The sequence below is a fragment of the Pan paniscus genome, chromosome 6, assembly GCF_029289425.2.
Source record: "Pan paniscus chromosome 6, NHGRI_mPanPan1-v2.0_pri, whole genome shotgun sequence".
NCBI lineage: Eukaryota > Metazoa > Chordata > Mammalia > Primates > Hominidae > Pan > Pan paniscus.
The window spans coordinates 103,320,645-103,333,897 of record NC_073255.2 but is presented as its reverse complement, the minus strand read 5'-3'; the positions used below and the strand labels follow the sequence as shown (position 1 = coordinate 103,333,897).

Genomic DNA, 13,253 nt, shown 5'->3' with positions numbered 1-13,253 from the left:
GTTGCCACTTTGGATTTGGTGGGTTTTGGCCGGCTCCTTCATTGCAACCTGTTTTATCAGCAAGGTCTTTAAGACCTGTATTTTATGCTGACATCCTATCTCATCCTGTGACTTAGAATGCCTTAACGGTCTGGGAATGCAGCCCAGTAGGTTTTAGCCTCATTTTACTTAGCTCCTGTTTAAGATGGAGTTGCTCTGGTTCACACACCTCTGATAAAACTATTTATTTACACCCTGTGATTGGAATTCAAATTAGTACATATTCTTTGGAAAATTATTTGTCAGGATCTGCTAAAGCTAAATCTATAAATTCTCTGTTGTCTCAACAATTTCACTGCGTGTTATAGAACTAACAGCAATGGGTAGACCAGAATACATGAATGATATTGCTCACAACAGCACTATTTGTAGTAGCCCACGTCAAAATTTTCTGAATGATTATCAAAAGCAGAATGAATAAACAAATTGTTTTATATTCATACAATGGCATGTATAGAAATAAGAATGAAAAAAATTAACTGCCAGTATTTGCAGCAGTAGGAATAAGGATCACAAACATAATGTTGAATGAAAGGAATAAAACACAAAAAAGAATGTTATGCATATGGTTCAATTTACATGAAGTACAAAAAGAGACAACACTAATTTATGCTGTTATAATTCAGGAGAGTGGTTGCCACTCAGAGTTAACAGTGACTGGGAAGTTTCTGGGGCTGGTAATCATCTATTTGTGAATCTAGGTGAATTTATTTTGTGAAAGCATATTAACTGGTGTGTATACTTTTCTGTATATGTATTATACTTCACAAATAGCTAAATGATATCACAATAGTGAAAGCAGTCCACATAATCATGAATAATCATATATTTAATAAACAGTTAAAATAAATGAGGTAAAGTTCTATTTACTGATGCAAATATAACTCTAAAGGAGTGCTAGCTTTAAAAAATAGAATAATAAATACAATAGCATAGCATACATAATTCAATTTTAAATATATATATATGCATACATTTATTTAAAATATTTTTCTGATATACAATGAACTGATAAAAGTGTTTATACCTCTAGAGAAATAATATTGGTAATAAATTAAGATGATATCTTCCTCTACTCTCAAAGCTTATTTTTTGGTAAAATGTTTATATATATATATATATACATATATATGTTATATCGTAAATATCCAACTATACATGGATGTAGACATTACATGTCTCATATGTTTTCAATTAAAAAATGAAACTAGCCAAGAGATGGAAGCAGCCCAAATGTCCATCAATGGATGAATGAATAAACAAAACATGGCATATACATAAAATTGAATTTTATTCAGTCTTAAAAAGGAAGGAAATCCTGTCACATGTTGCAGTATGGATGAACTTTGAGGACATTATGCTAAGTTTAATAAATCAGTCACTAAAAGACAAATACTGTATGATTCCACTTACATGAGATATCTAAAGTAGTCAAATTCACAGAAACAAAAAGTAGAATGGTGGTTATCAGGGCTTGGGAGAAAAGGGGAATCATTGTTTAATGGGTATAGAGTTTCAGATTTGCAATATGAATGAGTTATGGAGATCTAGTTCACAACAATGTGAATATACTCAACACTACAGAACCACAAACTTAGAAATGGTTAAAATGGTAAACTTTACGTTATGTGGTTTTCACAATAATAAAAAGTAAAATTAAATTAAACATGCTAAGTTTCAGAACAAGAAAAAATAATAGAATTATATACTCATCGTTATAAAATCTTATTTTATTCCCCTAACATGTCTTGAGATTTGCTCATATTAGTTCATGTAAAGTTACCTCAGATTAAAAAAAAATTGTAGAATATTCCATTGCACATGAGTATGACTAATAATGTGAGTATAATATAAAGACATTCTCCCTACTTCATTCTTCATGAGTTCTGCTTCTAAATGAAATAAATAGTAAGGAAATTCACACTGAATTTAACTGGAGAAACAAGTTCCTCAGTTTCCTTGTTAAGATAGTCATTCACTATATTTTTATCTGGTAACATTATTTTCTCCAGTCTGAGGAGAGCAGAGAATTATGGCCAGACTCTATTTATGGGCGTACTAGATTGGTTTGTTTTGTTTTGTAACTTGGCAGTAAAGGTGAAACTAGCAATACCAAGATTACATTTATCTGGAATATATATATATATAAAATATATTATATATTATATATTATATATAAATCAATAACTGTTTCTCAGTTCACTTTACTTTCATAGGTCACAGTTTTTATTTGAAAAATCAAGAAATTCTTGATAATTAATTCAAAGTATTTGACCCTCAGTTCTAGTGCTATACCTTCTTCCAGGGGGTTCACAGTAAATTCCTTTTCAGTGGCAATACCAACTGACTTGAGGAAAGTGGTTGGGGCGTTGTGTTGGTTTTACATTTCCTACAGTCCTGTTATCCAACTACAGTTGGACATAGTAGACATTCAACAATGTCTTTGTTGTTGAGGGGTGCAATTATAACTTTATTTCTGTCTTCACAATAAGACAAATGGAAAGTATAATATTAGAATAATTAAGTTATAAGATATTTTACTAAAAGTACAAGAGTAGTAGTATTAACAGCATTCAGTACAACAATTTTTTTAAATTTTCTATACCAGAGATTGTTTTTGGTCTTTATATATGTTATTTCTAAGTACTTAAAAAACAGACTTACAGAATAGAGTTGCATTTTTAAACAAGGAATTAGGATTCAGAGAGTTGAAGTGAGTTATCTAAGAACACAGAAAGTAGCAGAAATACAAGTCCAGATCTCTCTGGCTTCTGTTCTTTCTTACCATTACATCCTGTTGCTATAGGAAAAGATAAGGTTGTACTTTCTAATGCTATCTTCCTAAGTAATACCTAATCTAAATAAACTTCTGATGGGTTTCTATACGAATAAGAGAAAACTCCATCAATCTAGTGTGGAAGAAGTCTTTCAACTCAATATTTAGTTATTCAATAAGAAACTTAACATTTTATTTTTAAAATTTAAAACATACTTAGAATTCTAACTTAGTTGAAACTATACATTAGAAACTGAATGACCCAATCTCCGGTCACAAAGATCATGTAAAGTTGAACTCTGAGTCAAGCTTGTTTGCTTACCAAATTTGGTGTATGTTAAGTGGCATGTAGCTCCCATAAATATAGAGAGCACAAAAGGTCTTCACCACATCTGAGTTTGGGTAACACTTCATTTCACCAAACACAAATATAATATAGCTTTTCTATTCTATATTTATGGGGCAGGTGTTCACCGTATAATAATAAGTTTACTAAAGTAATGTCAACTGGCAAAGTATACCCCACAAACAATACTGGTAAATACAGTAGATTCATGGGGAAAATGTGCTGTTTATTTCTGTTTTCCAAATGGAAGGAAAAGTTATAGTACATGGCAATTACCTTGAGGCTTTCTGCTTCACGAAAGTTGGCTTCCAATTTCATTACCATAATTCTGCAGAACGCAGTCAGTTGCGGTCACAGTCTCTGCCAACCCACCTTCAAACTCTCCCTGCCAATCAGAGCAGGACATCCTGTTGTGGGAGTGGAGTAGTTAGAAGTTTCATGGTATATCTTTCAGAAAAGAATAAACTAGCATTATAATTGAGGTCATTGCCAAAACATGGTATTCTCATGAAAAGATGTGATAGGATTAAGCTGTCATTAATGCTTATTAGCCGGGGTTGGGGGGAAATCTTTCCAAAACAGAACTTTTGAACTTAACTGGAATTAACTGAGGCTTTTTCTAAGTAAGTCAACTCAAAACAGTGGATATTTACTGTTTTTGTAACATGTGCAAGATGCTTTCTTACTATTTTACAGATCATAATCTATAATATTATCATTTAATTTTTGCATATTTTAGATATAAATCCACTTGACAAGTTAATATTAAGCTCCTAATTTAAAGGAACCAAATTCTGTGCTGGTAAACTATTGGCTCTGTGTCTTAATTATTCCCTTGCACTCTTTTGTAGAATTGCTATATGTGAAACCTAATAGAATTTAAATAATAATTTTTGTTCATTAATTTATCTGTTATTGAGTACTACACAATGTTCTATGTGTAATGTGTGATTGAGTACTAATAAAAACTCTATGTTCTAGGTGTAATAGAGAGAAATAAGGAAAATAAACTGAAAATGAAATGACTACTATAACAATGGCATATGTGGGGGTTATTGAGTTGCAAAGGAAAAAAATTCTTTCTGACAAGATCAGATGACTTCCTATAGAAAAATGCAAAGTTAAACAAGATTGTCATTTAAATTACCTCAACTTGATTCCCCTTGGGGAATTTCTACTTAATAATTTTCTTTCTATTTTGGTACAGGCCAGCAAAACTGCTCAGATTACTAAAGGAGCATATTTGTGGGCACTGTCTGACTCGTATGAAGATGCGCATATGAGAATGTAGGTATTCAGATCGAAACCAGATAAATGTATTTTTCAATGCTGTAATTTTGAAAGATGAGCCTAACAGAAAAGCCATCTTAACATAAAAGTATATCTAATTCTTTATGACTTTGAATTTGTTGCATTTAATTTTCATTACAAATATGTAATTTGGCTTCTGAAATTAATATATACAAATGTTATATATTTTCTAGTTTCTTTTTAGAATGACAGTAATGCAAAACAAATGCCAAAACCTACTCTTGTCACCTGCACTAGAAAGGAAAAACATTCACCAACTAGCATGGGTCACATACTTTCCCAGAGGAGAGGAAATAATAAAGACAAACAGCATTTTGATTTTTTTTATTTGATGTGATAGTAAACCTACTACGATTTTTGGTAACAGCTGTGAGTAGGTGTTTAAAAGAATATTTCTTTCCTGTTTCTTTTGGTGACATAAGTCACTTTGATTCTTTCTCTTTGACATCAATATGAAGGAAAATGTTAGTCTAAATGCTCCATGATGCCTGAAAATATACATTGTTTTGTGCATTTTCTAGAGAATTAATGTTAAACAAAATGTCATTATTAAAAATTTCCAATTTTATTAGGATATAGTTTTTTTGGTAATTTAAACATTTGCATTACTTAGTAATCAGCTACAGTGCTAATAGATAACATGATATATTAACCTAAACTGGTTTTCCACCTGAACATTTTATACCTGCTATTATGTTTAAAAGATGAGTAAGCGTCCAATTAGGAAACAATTTATGCAGCTGATATAATGAAGCACTAGATTTGCGAGTTGGCTTTCTCAAATCTATTTCCTTAGGAAGCTGCACATTTTATTTTTTACATACGCCGCACTTAGAGTGCTAATGGAAATAAAGATTAAGCAATAATAATGATAATAATACTACCCTATTAAAACATTGCTATCCCAGTTGTTGTTGTGATAGTGGTGGTGATAATGGTGGTGGTGGTTCGCGCCCTCCCTCTCTCTGTATCTTTGTCCTTCTCTCTCTTATTTTCCTTCTTCTTCCTCTTTTTTGCATCTTATTTGTCCTTCTTTTAGTTACAATTTTATCAGACTTATTAAATAGAGTCACAGATAAGTTTTGAAGCATTCACTATCAGGAAATTGTTTAGAAGCACACTTCCATATTTACTATCTCATATATGCATGATACATATAATATTATGGAGAGCAATTGAGGTCATGCCTGGAATCATCTGATGATGTCCCAAGACTAATCTAACATAAGTTCCATTGTTATTCTGATTCCTTGTGATTCTATGACTATGGATTTCTACTCAGATATACTATTCCTTAAAATATTATAAACTAAGATTTTTAACTTAACAGATTTTTAACATATATGCTTCAATTATTCTACTGATTAGAATCCTAATAATGAAAAGATAACTAATGTCAAAGTAGTTAAGGGTATTATATACAATATATGTTGATAGAACATATATACAATATATGTTGCCTTTATACTTTGTGTTAAAAGCATTGTTGAAAACATAAGCAAGTTCTACCTATTCTTTGGTTTCACAATGATGACAAAATAAACCTTAAAATCTGTTAAAGAGTGGTGCAAATATTCATAGGAGACTTTAGAATTGACACTAAAATTACTTATCTATATCTGCTATCTATCTATTTATCTATCTATCTATCTATCATCTATCATCTATCTATGTCTGCTCTCTATCTATCTATCTATCATCTATCATCTATCTATCTATCTATCAGTCTCCCTCATCTCCTGTCTTCACCACATCTGATGGTTTGGGTTTTTCAAAAGTTAGTGATGTTTGGGAAAAGCAGACACAGTCTGTTGTCAAGTTTTCACTTGGTCTAAATTCAAAATCTATGAGAATAGACATTCCTGGTTACACAAGATGCAGAGTCAGACAAACAAAATTACAATGACATATCCTCCAGTTTTCAATCTAATCCATGGCATTTTTCTAGGAATAAAATAAAATCTTCCCAGGCAAACTTTGTTTACAGGTGGAATAACTGCTTCGAGTAGTTTCCTCCCTATAATGTATCATTTGCCTGCATGCTTATAATAAACATTCATTTAGTAGTTTATCTGAACTGTCAGGGGATTCAATAAAATTCTGTTGAGCATAAAATAATTGAGTTTGCCTTTCTCGCATACTGAAAGAATGTTTTGAGTTCAGAGAGAGGGAAACAGCTCACATAAGATTACTATAGTAAATTTTTTCCAATAGTGTTTATTCTGAGCAGACAGTGGAAGGTACTTGAAAAACAAATGAGTCTGACTAAACTTCTATGCCGCAGTAGCGAGCAATGTAAGTTGTTTATAGAATAGTGAAAGCATGGAGACAGATGCCTCTTTATTTTCTGAGTTAACTCACTTTCAGTGACATGAAAGGAAACTGCGGGATGGTGACTAACACAAGTGGAAAGAGTGGAAATGCTCAAGAAAACCAAAATAGAGTTGGTGTTTAAGACATTTCCTTAATTGTTGCTTCTTGACTTAACTCCCCCTCTCTTTTCCATCACACATCTTTAAACTGCCTTGGCTTTAGTTTTTGAAAAATTTGCTACAACAATGATTATTTTATATGCAGCAAACACAATTTTAAAGAGTGTGGTTTTAATTGGAAATACTAATGTAAGGGTCCATGAGAAATCAAACCAACTATGTTAATAGAATATAAAATCAAAAGTATAAATATTTTTGAAAGTCTCCTGATTCATTTTTAACCAAAGATGTCACTGTTACAGATGTTGCAGTTTTATTTATTGCCTCTTTTCTTCAAGTTTTTACTTCTTACCTCTTTTTTTACTCTAATACTTTCTCCAGCAGTGCTGCCTCATAGAACTTTATGCAATAGATGGAAAATTTTTATAAGCTTCACTCTCCAATATGGTAGCCTCTCTAGCTATGAGGTAATGAGTACTCATTTAAAATGTGACTAAGAGAAAAATTAAACAATATGAATGAAACATCCCTCTTGATGTTTGCAGCTATTGCCATTCTTTTACTCTTCCTCTTCCCTTTTCAGTTTATTTTTCTTCTTTGACTTATTTCCCTTAAACTCTACACATCTCCCTCAGACATCTCCTTTATATTCAAAGATTTATTTATTGATTATTTCTATTGAACCTCAAGTCTCCAGTACCATACATTCCGTGATTTACTCAGCAAGTATTTGTTAAGCAATTACTAGGTTTTAGCACTATACAGACCTAATATAAATGAGAAAACTAACATTGCATAAATACAGGTATGATAAATATTTCAGGAAATGCATTTTTACCTAATGGAAAATTTTGTGAGGATACCCTACAAATCCATATAATGTAGCATGTGCATATATGGGAGTCATTTAAAATTTTTAGGTAATTAGGATTTTCCTAAAGCTGTAATGTATAATCCCCAGTTGTGTCACAGAATTCTTTGTTCTGGGAAAAATTATATAAATGGGCAAAAACAACAGCAATAGCAATTATGAAATCACCTTAACCTGAAATCAGATACTAAGTATTATGTGTTAATGTAAATTGTTAAATAGTTTATCTGGGCTTTTGCCCTTTAGAGACAGTGTGGGGATGGACATGGAGGGCAAGAAACAGCCATTTGCTGTTTAAAATGAGAGAACAATGTATAAAACTCAACTGTTCTTGAGGGTGTGGTGATGCTGTTGTGGTTATAGCTTGACTGCTTAATGAGGGTGTTTTGGTACAGTTTGAAAGGAGCAAGAATATTACTTGCAGAATATGAGCTGCAGAAAGTAAATATGAGACAAACACCTTCCCCTTCCCCAACTTCGTATTATTAAAAAATCCCACTCTATAGAGAACTTTTTAAAGATGCAATGACTAACTCTAAACCCTTCACCTAGCTTCATCAGTGTTTCTATCCTCCATCATTGCTCTCTCTCTCTTTCTCTCTGCATACAATTTTTAACCATTTGAAAAGTAGGTTGCAGATACAATAATTTCTCATAAATACGCTGCATACACCTCTAAAAGAAAGACATTATCCAGCATAACCACGATATCATTATCCAACATAAAATATATGTTAACAATAATTTTATAAGATTATTGAGTATACAGTCCACAATCATATGTTCCCAATTGTCCTAGAAGCAACTTTTAGGTTTGTTCCCTGATATAGGATCCAGTGAGGTTTCATTATGGCATTTGTTATGATTATTTAGTCTATTTTAATCTACAAGAGTTCCCCCCAACACACTCCTTTTGTGTCTTGCTTTTAAAGACTTTACTGTTTTTTATTTATATTTTTACATTTTGTTTTGAAGAGTCAGGCCATTTTTCTTTGAGAACATTCCACTTTCTGAATTTGCTTTATTTTATTTCATCATAATTACCTTAAGGGAAAATCTGTCATTTAGCAATGACACCACATAGATAACGCTGTGTACTCTACAGCATCACATGTAGGAGGTACATAATATCAGGCTGACCAACTGTGTGTGTAACTGCTGGATCACTTGGATATGAGTAGTGATTATCATATCTCTTCCTTGTAACTTTTTCCTCTGTAATTAGCTGGTAATCTGTGGGTAATAATTTACAACTGATGCAAAAAGATTCTCTTCCCCAATGATCTTTAACCCAATGGTTTAAACATCTATTTATAGTAATTGCCTAAAGGAGTTTTTACATTGGGAGCTACAAACTCATTAGTTCTCACATTTCATCTAATTTCATCATTTATTCTATGCTCTATTGGTAGTCTTCTGTAAAAGGAGACTTTTGCTTTTTATTTTTTATGTTTTGTGGTTTTGGACTCACAGTTTTAGGAGATTATAATCAAATTTTTTCATTATTCTAGGAGATTCTCAACTTAACCAGAATTGAAGGGGCCCCTTTAGGTCAGTGTTGCCCCCTCCCTTTTACTTCATGAGCCTTTTAGTAGTTTTTTTTCCTTCAGGCATAATACGTATTAATTACTTGTAATCAGCAATTGTACTTAGAAACCAATATCTGGTCATTTGGTGTCTCATTGCTACTAGGTTATTGTTATTTCTAGACCTTTATAGTGGACAGACACAGGAAATGTCTTTTGGTGTTTTTAATCAAGAATTCAAGCTAATATTTCTAATAAAATTTTAACATTAACAGGATTTTTTTACCTTGTATTTTATATTGGTACCTGTTTTTCTCTCAGTAAAAATATGCACGTATGTATGATTTAGACAAGGTCTCGCTCCGCCACCCAGGCTGGCGTGCAATGGCATGATCATAGCTCACTGCAGCCTCAAATTAGTAGGCTCAAGCAATCCTCCTGCCTTAGACTCCTGAGTAACCAGGACTACAGGCTTGTGCCACCATGCCCAGCTAATTTTTAAACATTTTTTGTAGGGATGGTGTCTCGCTATGTTACTCAGGCTGACCTCAAGCAATCCTCCTTCCTTTGCCTGCCAAAGCACTGGGATTACTGGCATGTTTTCTTTTAATAAAATTAATGTATTAATTTATTGGCTTTATTCTACAGTACCCATAAAATAACATCATAAATAGGGATACTGCCACTAATAGTAATAATTGTAGACTCAGTTATTAGATAACTTTAGATTTTTTATCTTATTTAGATTTTTAACTATATTAAAATTTTTACTCAAGGAAATCTTCCTTTCACTATATCCAGCTCCACCCTTTCCCTCCTATCCATTATATATAATCATTTTTATTGCCTTTTGGTTTATCTTTCCCCTAGTTCTTTTTGGGGGAAAATCTGTCTTCTTTTTGCACAAATAATAACCTATTAAAGTATTGAATGCAATCTTTGACCTTCCTTTTTTCCATAAAATTATATTCTAGAAATTACTCCTCTATCAATTTATAGAGATTTTTCTCATTCTTTCTAATGGCTACTTCGTATTTCTTTTTGTTTTTTTATGATGCTTTATTAAAGCAGTTTTTTATAGATGAGAATTTGTTTTAAAATTTTGCTATTACGAAATAGCATCATAAAAAATACCATTTGCATATGTGTTTTGAGAGCCCCCAGCTAAACTGGGGTTCCAGTACCAGAGCACCTAGTAACCCTGCCCTAAAGGAAAAGGACTGGGGCTGGATATGGGTGTTTACAGTATGCCTTTCACAGGATATTTATTTCTTTTACTCGGAGGATGGCTTAATGTCTGGTTGTCTAACTCGTGATGTTGGGGTGGAGTTGGGGTGTCTGTCACATGGGAAACTTCTTTATACTGGCAGATACCTGCGTTGTCCTTGTCTGAACTGTGTCCAGATTATGACTGACCATTGCTCTGGCGCTGGAAGCCTGACTATGTGCTCTTGCCTGCATTTCCAGGAAAAAACCCAGCCTGGGGAAGCCCCTGGTTTTTCAGATGGAAGACGCAAATTTAATATACTACCACAATAAGAAACAAGTTCAAAGATTTTCACTTACAGATCCTGGGCAGGGAGGCACAATGAGTCAAGAGGGCAGTCCTCTGTCCCCAGGTCACAGGAGGCAGGAATGAAGAGTCAGACAGAGAGGGAGAAGAACACATGGCAACTAGCGGTATATGTAAGAGAATATGGTGTGGGTCACTTTACATTCCCACGCAAAGCCTGACTGTCCTTTTAAAAGAAGCGGGAGAGATGGATCTAAGTTTTTTGGCCAGGTTGAGTCATGTTAGTGTGGTGTAGAACTGGAAATTGTGTCAAAAATGACTAAGCCCCGCTTCTGGTATCAGAAAGTTTAACTTGTATTCAAAATGAATGCCGAGGCAACACAAAATTATAACAATTCATCATAATATGTTGTTTTGTATTCTGGAAGGCCTATTGTCAGGGTGGATTTCTAAAAGTGAGATTATAGATCGAAGGGAATTTTCCTTGATAGAGATTGACCATTTTGCAAGTCATGAGAGTTACTGCTTTCCAAAAGCCACAGCTACAGAATAAACCGTAAAACTTTTGAAATTTTCCGGTTTCCCAGTAATAGTAATCTCTGCATTTTTATAAAGAATAATATGGGCATATTTTTGTATATTTTATGTACATTTATTTTTCTGTGTAAGTTCTATCCATTCTTTTACCCATTTTTATATATACTTTTAATCTCTTATTTCTTCAGATTTACAGCTTTTTATATATTAGAGAGATTAGCTAAAGGGTACTTTTGTGAGACACTATATAAGGTTTGTTTTTGTTTCTGCCTCAAATGATGTAGAAGTTACTGTTATCAGAACATGCCTGTGCTCTATTATAGGGCAACTAATCATCTTTTCAGGTCCAATAAAAATCCATGTCCTGGCTGCATCCTTCCCTGAGCACTTCTTCTCTCCTTTTTCACTAGAAGTGAAGAATGATTTATTCCCTCCATCAATCAAGGATGAAAGAAGAAGTGAGACAGGTTCTTGTGGACATCAGGAAATACAGTTTCTCTATGAGCTGTGGGTTTAGAGAGAAAGGGTTTGGAGGAAATGATTGTCACCTAATATAGAAGACATTGGTGGAGACTCATGAACACTATTCTCCTTGCTTTCCATGTAGTTGTGGGTTAATGGTCCTTGCACCTCCTGCACAGCTGGAGTATACTGCTGTCTGGCATTTAAGACCAACCTCTTTACACGTACCAAAGTCCCTCTCTAAACCTCTCTGAACCACAGCAATGGAAAGGAAGTGACAGATTGAAAAACTGTGTGGAAGTTACAATTTTAGGCTATGATGATTGATTCCTTTGGATCAGGATCTGTTAAAATTCAAGAAAACATTTTTCAACCATGGTACTCATCAGAATCCCTCAGAGAGCTTCTTCAAAATTAACTTTCCAAGGCCCCACCCTACCCCTAGTGACTCAGAAGTTCTGTGACTACATCCAAGGCTATTGATGGAGATGAGGATGAGGTGTAAAATGGTACCTGGAAGTGTTCTGATAATGAGCATGTTTTTATAGATGTATCGGTCATTCAAGTATATTCATTTTTTATAGTATTTTTAAAATGTATCATTGCCTATTTTAAAGGATTTTTTATACATTCTGATGGTAACCTATTACCAGCTATCTGTATGACAGATAACTTTCTCACATTATAGCCTTGACTTTTTTTAATGTATTTAATTTGTCTTTTAATTTAGTTTCTAAAATGTTTAATATAGTTAAATATATCAATCTCAACTTTTGTGTTTTTGTACATTTTTGTACTTCTTTAAAGTACATTTCCCTGGCCTAAAGCCATAATCTCTATTGTTTTCAAATTTAAAAAAACTTTCAATTTTTACATTTCAGTCTTAAATCCACCTAGAACTGATTATTTGCTTAATAGTATGAAATAGAAATCTAATTGTGTTATTTTCCACACATATAAGCAGTTTCCCAATGAATTTGTTAGCAGTCAATTAGACTACTCTTCCAAAAAGTTCTTCTTGTGAAGAAAAAAAAAAAAAAGACTCAATACAATAGATACAGATACAGATGAGGAGGAGATTGTAGCTTTCAGTATACATTTGCAAAACATGTTCTAGAATCAAGGCCTTCTTCATGGATATACATGACCTGTGCAGTTGGAAAGAGTCCTATATACCTAGAGGGGCCCTGAGAATAGTTCAATGTTTTGCTATTGGCATAATGAAATTCTTGGTAATTTTTCAACATGAAGCCCCACTTTTTATTTTGCACTGGGACCTTACAAATTATTTATGTAGCTAATTCTGTCAAGGAGACATTGTCTGGCAACAGTTGTCATTAGTTTGCTCTTACCACTTTCTGGCTTCTATTGATTGAGTTTTTACAGAATTAAGGACATATATCTGCTCTTCTTTTTAAGAAAAGATTCTACTTTTTGCTT

The 13,253-nt window shown here is 33.0% G+C and overlaps 2 long non-coding RNA genes across 2 annotated transcripts in view; one reads left to right on the top strand and one right to left on the bottom strand.

The window, feature by feature from the left end:
* The window catches only part of LOC134730802 (uncharacterized), a 767,202-nt gene that overhangs the window by 647,719 nt on the left and 106,230 nt on the right, over positions 1-13,253 (top strand). The window contains exon 4 of the long non-coding RNA XR_010112768.1: positions 4,369-4,448. This is a non-coding gene — a long non-coding RNA (uncharacterized LOC134730802). The remainder of the gene's footprint in view (positions 1-4,368; positions 4,449-13,253) is intronic.
* LOC130541712 (uncharacterized) overlaps positions 1-13,253 on the bottom strand; it is a 68,221-nt gene that overhangs the window by 10,550 nt on the left and 44,418 nt on the right. Inside the window, exon 3 of the long non-coding RNA XR_008955809.1 lies at positions 3,438-3,546. This is a non-coding gene — a long non-coding RNA (uncharacterized LOC130541712). The remainder of the gene's footprint in view (positions 1-3,437; positions 3,547-13,253) is intronic.